The 6,898-nt window shown below is 55.7% G+C and overlaps 1 protein-coding gene across 1 annotated transcript in view; it reads left to right on the top strand.

Moving 5' to 3' along the window:
• Positions 1–296: 296 nt before the first annotated feature.
• Positions 297–6,898, top strand: part of FAM163B (family with sequence similarity 163 member B) — an 18,127-nt gene continuing 11,525 nt past the window's right edge. The window contains exon 1 of the mRNA XM_057371598.1: positions 297–404. The gene's annotated coding sequence lies outside the window, so the exon portion shown is untranslated. The remainder of the gene's footprint in view (positions 405–6,898) is intronic.

Here is a 6,898-nt window from a genome sequence, read left to right on the forward strand (position 1 = left end):
TTCCGCGGCGCTGCCCGTGCGGGGCTCGCTGCGGGCTCGCTGCGGGCTCGGGGGGCGCCGCTCGGTTCGGCCCCGCTCCCGGGCCGTCATTGGCGGCCCCGGCGGCGCTGAGAGCGGGGCGGGGAGGCGGGAGCGGCCCCCGCAGAGCCGCCGGCCCGGCCATGTGCCGACAGGGGTGGCTGCTGCCGGCTGCCTGCTCCGCGCCCGCCGCTGCCGCCCGCCTCCTCAGCCTCATTTCTGCCGCTTGTTTTTAATTTCCCGACCGTTATTTCATTTTTAATAATTTTATATATATATATATATATATAAACACGTTTATTTTGGTATTGATGCTCTGCGAGCGGGAGACTTCGGGAGACGCGGTCCTCACCTGAGCGGATCCAGCCCCATTCCCCCGTTTGAAGGTAAGCGGAGCGGGAGAAGGCACCGGCGCGGGGGCTCTGTGGGACCATCCCCCGGCTATGCCGAGCCCCTTCTCCCCGTCCTTCCCAGCGCTGGGGTCTCTCGCGGTGTTTTTTCCCTGTTTGCTTCGCTCCCGCCCCCGCCGCCCGCTTCCCGGTGCATCCGAAACTGCCTGGGGTCGCTGCTCCGGGGGAGCCGGCGGCGAATCCCGCATCCCGGGGGATGCCTGCAGCAGGGCAGCGGGCAGAGGATGGCCCCGGCTGCCAGGAGTGGGGCTGGGAAGGGATTTGGAGCGGGGAGACACGGCGAGTAGGGGCATGGAGAGCTGCATAGCATCCTCTGCCCCATAGCCTGCCCAGAGGGACCGGGCAAGTCCCGCCGCCTCAGACTGCTTGGAAAATAGTGGGGTGCTCCAGGCTTGGTTCTCCCTCATCCTACAACATCTTCAGGTGCAAAGCTTATGAAGGATGCCATAAAAGCACCTTTCAGGGATGGAGTGGGAAAGCTGCCCCCATGCCATGCCTTCCCTGGGTGTGCAGGTCATGTCCTTCTCTGCCTGGGGACACCTCAGTCCCCTTTGCACACTCAGTGTGGGACTGGAACCGGCCTCTCCTCATTGTCTGGACATCTCACCTGCATGTGCTCCCATCTCATGTCCTGGCCCTAAAGGACATCAGAATCCCCCTTTTTATCCCAATGAGTTCGTAGGACCACCCCAGAGCTGGGTTAGGAGCAAACCATCCCCTTAACTCACACTCAGCAGAGCAGTGGTGGTGGGGAGAGGGATCGGGAGCGGGATGTGAGGAAGGTGATGGCACAGTCACCTGTGGGTTGTTTTTGTCACTCTGAATCCAGCAGCCATCTAGGTCTGTGCTCTCAGAGCCACACGGATGTTGTTCAGTACATTAAAGGTAGCCTGAGGGCTCGGGGGGGCTGTGGGAGGGAGAGAGAAATCCCCCAAGGGAAGATGGCTTTTCATTTCCCCGTATCGACCGCTTTCAGACAGGATTATTTATATTTGACATAACAGATCACCAAACTTGGGAGGCAGTGGGGGTGTGCTCGTACTCATTAAGGTAGACAGTTTTCTGGCAGAATAAATTAAAGGTAAGAGAAGACGGCACTTTGAGGTTCAACAGATTGTCTTCCAGCCCGAAACGAGCAGCGAAATCAGCATAAAACCTAGATGGGAAAACTCTGCACTTGAGGCTGTCGTGATGTATGGCTGTCATTTTAGGGAACCTGGCGGGTTCTCCCGGTTTTCAGAGTGCAGATGGTGCTCCTGGGTGACTTCATTTGAGCAAAAAGTACCCAGGATGATGGGATTTTTAGTCATCGCATCTTGTCTTCGCYGAGGAAGCATCTAAATTAGAGCGCTGTGAGGGAGAGAGTAGTTGACATGAATTGTGCATGAAGTGAGCRCCAGAACTATCCCACACCTGTGCTGAGGCTCTTTCCCCATTGCAATGGCTGGTGAATAACTGGAGGTTGTTTGCAATCTCTCTGGTTGGTTTTCTTCGTGCCTGAAATGAGCAGAAAGGTGCGTTGGGACTGTCAGCTGGTGAAAAGAGATTTTAAACACCTTTTAAAGACCGCGCAGCTGTAATTAGAAGTGTAACCTCCTTCCTCTGCGTGTCAGAATCTCCGTGCAGAGCGATGACAGGACCTCTTAAGAAGCGGTGTTGGTGCTCAGGAGAGATAAAGAACTTCAACAAAATCCCCAGCAAAGGGGCTGGTGATGATTTATCACCCCGCAGTACAGTGGTTCTCGTTCAGAAASGATGCGGGGATTTGAGGGGAAAGGAAAGAAACAGCATTTGTTGCTGTCTGGTTTGTTGTGAGCGAGCACAGGTTACAAACACGGGTTTAGCTCTGAAATATCTGTGCCTACCTGGGCACTGAGAGTGGCAGAACATGCCCGTGGCTCCTGCTGTGGCCTCATCGCTGTTTTCCAGCAGAGCCTGGTGGATGGGTCAGGCTCTCACATCTCCCGATCCTTTCCCGTTGAATCTGCGGCRTCCAAACCCCTGTGGAGGTGACATGAGAGCTGAGCCTGAAGGTTCTTAGTGAGGAGAACCTGTTCAGCAATTCAGGGACAGAGTCACTGCCCGTGGTTTGTTCACCCAGCTCTTTCTAAAGGCTTCCCATGCCTGCAGCTGAGCACCCCTGACCCTACAGCCATTCCTGAGTGTCCCTTTAGGATCTCTAAAAGTTCCTCTGGGCTCCAGATTCGATGAGATAAAGGTGCTCCATTCCCCAAGCCATTCATGTGCAGCCCAGAGAGTTTCCCTGCATCTTTGCAGTCTGTGCCACTGACCTCTGGGATGTCAGGACGTGTCCTCAGTGCCCAGCACGTGGGACAAGGAGGGGTTTTGCAGCTGGCCAAGCTCTGAGGGATTTGCCTGACTCAGCCCTTTCCCTCTGGCTGCGCAGTGCCCGTGTGAGAAACAGGGCTGGATGGCTTGGTGCCTTGTCCCTGGGCCTGCTCTGGAACCTGTGTGTCCTGTTGTCATGGCTGGGGACAAGGACATGGCCAGGGAAGAGGTGCTGCATGCTGGCAGGGCTCCCGATCACGGCTGGTGGTGCAGCCAATGTCACTGAAGAGGAGCAGGGACGGGATGGAGCAGGGCTGGCAGGTGCTGGGGTTGAACTGGTGGCTCATTCCTCGTCCCATTTGTGATTTCTCCTGGTGTCTCTGCTCTCCTTGTGGTCTGTTATGGTAGGATGGGTTCCCCCTTTGCCTGGGCAAACAGCCTTTATCCCAGCTGGGCAGAGGGGTGACAGTTTGGGTGATGGACCCTGACCCTCCCCAGACCCTTCACCCAAAGAACCTGTGAGAACAGCCCTGGGCAGCTGGAAARGCTGGGGGACAGAATTAAAGGCCAAAAAACCATTTTGAAATATCTCCAGACCTGTTTGTCCATAGGAAGGTTAATAAYAGTCCTGACCCATGAACAGAGCTCAGGGCACAAGCAGGAGGAGCAGATTCTGTGGCTCTCAAGGTGTCAGAGGCAGCACTGAGAGGGGACAGGGCTTGATTCAGGCCAGAATCACAGCAATGAGGATTTTACCCCATCCTGTGTGTCCAAGAGTGCAGATTTCTCTCTGCAGCTGAGGGTCACAGGGACAGTGCTGGGTCCAGCACCTCCCTCAGTGCGAGCAGGATGAGGAGCAGAGACAGGACCTGAGCCAGGGCTGGTGATTCCTGCTCCCCTCTCACCTCAGGCAGAGTTTCCTCCTGCTCCTTTCACAATCACCTGCGATGTCTCAGAGCTGACACTTGACTCCTCTCCCAGGAATGGCACAGGATGAGCTGWGGCCTCRCCAGGGCKGCTCAGCCCCTCCTCACCATCCCCAGGACTCTTCCCCATCTCCCACCTGCAGCCACAGCGTGGATGTTTTGAGTGTGCTGAGCTCCTCTGGACTGCTTTTTTCCTGATCTGGAAAGTGGAAAACACGTGCCATTGTCCACCTGTCCGTGGGCTGAGGGAGGGAGGGATGGAGGGAGKGATGCAGCTCCTACACGGGGCYGAGTCCAAGGTACACGCGGCTCYGCTGCCCTGGGAAATAACTCTCTGCTCCTTTTATCAAGGAGATGGAAACTTGTCATATTCTTTTTGCAACAATATCTGACATTATCCGAGCAATTTGCCTTTGGTGTGTTTCCAGAAATAGTTAGGCCTACAGTAGGCAGGGGGTGACATCTGGATGCATTACTGTTGAGCTCGGAAACATTCAGTAAACAAGACAGGATCTATTGTTTAAAGGTTATTTCAGAAGGCTCCCRGCGAGTTACGTGGCCGTGCGATGGYGAAGGCTTTAATGGCACTGTGGGAATTGCCTTTTCTGAAGGAYGTTTGGGAGGGAAGTTACCAAAAAACCAAAAGTAAGGCTCAGYCTGTCCTAACCAGGTGAGGGAACGTGAAAATGTGAGGGGGTTTGCTTTTTATTTCAGTGCTGGTGGGGTGAAACTGGGAAACGTGTGCCTAGCTGTAGGAAGAGCAGGTTGGGGGGCACGGATGGGGGATTGCAGGGGAGATCACCAGCAGTTCAACAACAAAAATAAGTCTCATATCAGCACAATAGGGCAGCAGGATTCACATCAGCAGGGAGGGCGAGAGAAAGAGCCCTCCCCGAGGCACTGAGGAGAAAATAAATGTCATTAGTGGGTAAAGCTGCCGCCTCTGAGCACCTGAGCCGAGGGCGGAGGCTCTGCGGGGAGAGGGGGCTGGCAGGGCTGGCACACACCGGGGGCTCGGAGAGGCCACAGCAGGAGCCACTCGGAGCCCACGCCTCGTTCAGCACCTCCCAGAGCAGTGAATTGCCTCTCTATCCAAAGAAAAAAGGGAAAGGAGGGCGGGTGAGCTCCTGGCAGAATCCAGGTGCCAGCTGTCCTGCCCTGGCACAGGTGACACGGGGAAGAGCTCGTGTTCTCCTGGCAGGGGCTGCTGCTGGCTGCTCTCCTCACCCTCAGGGCACRCAGAATTAATGCTCACTGATGATTTCCTGCTCCTCAGAGAGGAAATCGTGTCGTGGGCTCGCACATCTTCCTGTGCTGCCGGTGTTTTGCGCTGAGGGGGCAGTGGGTGAGCGAATTCCAGGGGTGCCCATGGAGCAGAGCGAAGAGCTCTGCCTCCAGGAGGACTAACCCATCCCAGGGACAGGTCCAGCTCTCCCCTGCCTCCCCTGGTGCTGCCGTGAGGCTGTGTGAGAGCTGCAGGGTGTCAGAGTTGCGGGGAGAGCTGCTCAGAGCCGTTTGGAGTCGCTCAGACCCCGCACACCCACCCTGCTGCCCATCCCTGCCTTTCCCCTTCTGCTCACCCCACAGCCTCATCCTCTTCTCCCTTCCTTTCCCAGACAACAATCACAAAAACATTAGGTTTTGAGATAACCATCAGGAACTACCTGAAAAAACAATTTTTTTTGGTGAAAAAGCCTTTATTTCCTTTGAATTGCTGCTGAAGTCCAGTTCAAGGCTGTCCTGGCTGGGCTCTCTGGGAGGGGATGAAGGAGATGATGRTGCTCAGCAGGGGATGGAGCTCTGTGCTCCCCCAGCTTTAGGGCTGGCTCTGGGGCCGTGCCATGGCTTTGCTCTGGGCACGAGTTCATCGTGGGGTCTGAGCTGCTGAAGCTCTTAAGCTCATTATCCTGGTGTGCAGGCCACGCTGCTGGGATTTCCTTCCYTTCTGCTGGAGGGGACTCTGCAAACCAGGAGGAGAAGTCCCTTTGTGGTTTCATTTCTTCCTGGGCAGAGCTGTCCCATGTTTCTGGGCTGCCTGGAAGGGCTGGAGCMCRATGGACACGARTSGCCTCTTGTAGCTCTTGTGCCCACRGAGCTGGCACCAGGCAAARCCAYGTCCTCTCTTTAMTCACCAAAAGTTTGGGATTAAAGGGGGAAATAATTCAGTATAAATGGCAGAAAAGTGGCTGCTGCGGGGAGAGAAATACCCAGAATGCTGGGTGATGTAGCTGCTTTGAAACCCTCTGGGGACCACCCCAGGCTTGTGATGGATTTCTCATCTCCCCAGCCTCTCCCCAGCTCGGGTCACTTCATCTGAACGGGATCAAAACACCTTGAGGTTCAAACATTCACAAACTGGCACCGATCACAGCAGAGAGATGCCGTGGATTTTGTTGTARAAGATGCTACAGAGGCTCCATTGAGGCTGGGATTTGCTGCGATGCTGCGGGAGCGTGCCGGGAGCGAGGGGGATTTCGCAGGGAAGCGCCAGACGAGTCCCCGACGCGGCTGCAAAAATCACAGCTCTGCTGAAGCATCACTCCCAGCCACSGCTTCCTGGGAGAAAAATAACTCACCTAGAGACAGCTTTGCTCATTGCTGCTCCCAGTATTCCACCTTCGCTCCTCTGGGCTGTTTGGGCTGCTYTCCCGGGGAGATGCTGTGGTATTTTCCGAGGTGACCGGCAGGGACAGTGCAATCCCAGCGCGGAGCTGCCGCTCGGAAATCCTAAATCGCTTCCCGATTTAGGCAGAGGGTGCTGCTCGGGCTTCGCATCTGGCTTCCCTGCGCTCTCGGTGTGGATTYGGGTTTAGATCCATCACGGATCTCCCTGCTGGGCTTTGGCAAACCATGAACCCCTTCCCAGAGAGGTGATGGTGAGCTCCTGCATCATCCCTGCCGGCAGCGATCGATGCTTTCCCACCCTGGCATCATCCACAGAACGGCAGCGCGCACGCTGCCACGCTTTGCTCGATACACAGGAGTTACAGAGGAAAACGGGAGGCATTTTGTGCCAATCCAAGCTGTTTCCTGGGGAGGAATTACAGCGTGGAGGCTCAGCTTTGAGGTGTCCCAGCTGAGGAGCTGCASGGCCTCGCTGTTGGGGGTTTCTCCCCATCCCTTGTCAAGTGCAAGCAAGGATTTAGTTCGTAAGGATCTGCTGTAAAATGGGAAAGGAGGGATCTCTCCCCGTCCCCTCTCAAATGCAATCAGGGATTTACAGTGTGTAAGGATCTCCTGTAAAATGGGAAAGGA

The sequence above is a fragment of the Malurus melanocephalus genome, unplaced genomic scaffold (genome assembly GCF_030028575.1).
Source record: "Malurus melanocephalus ecotype Western Australia unplaced genomic scaffold, MMel_1.1 scaffold_149, whole genome shotgun sequence".
NCBI lineage: Eukaryota > Metazoa > Chordata > Aves > Passeriformes > Maluridae > Malurus > Malurus melanocephalus.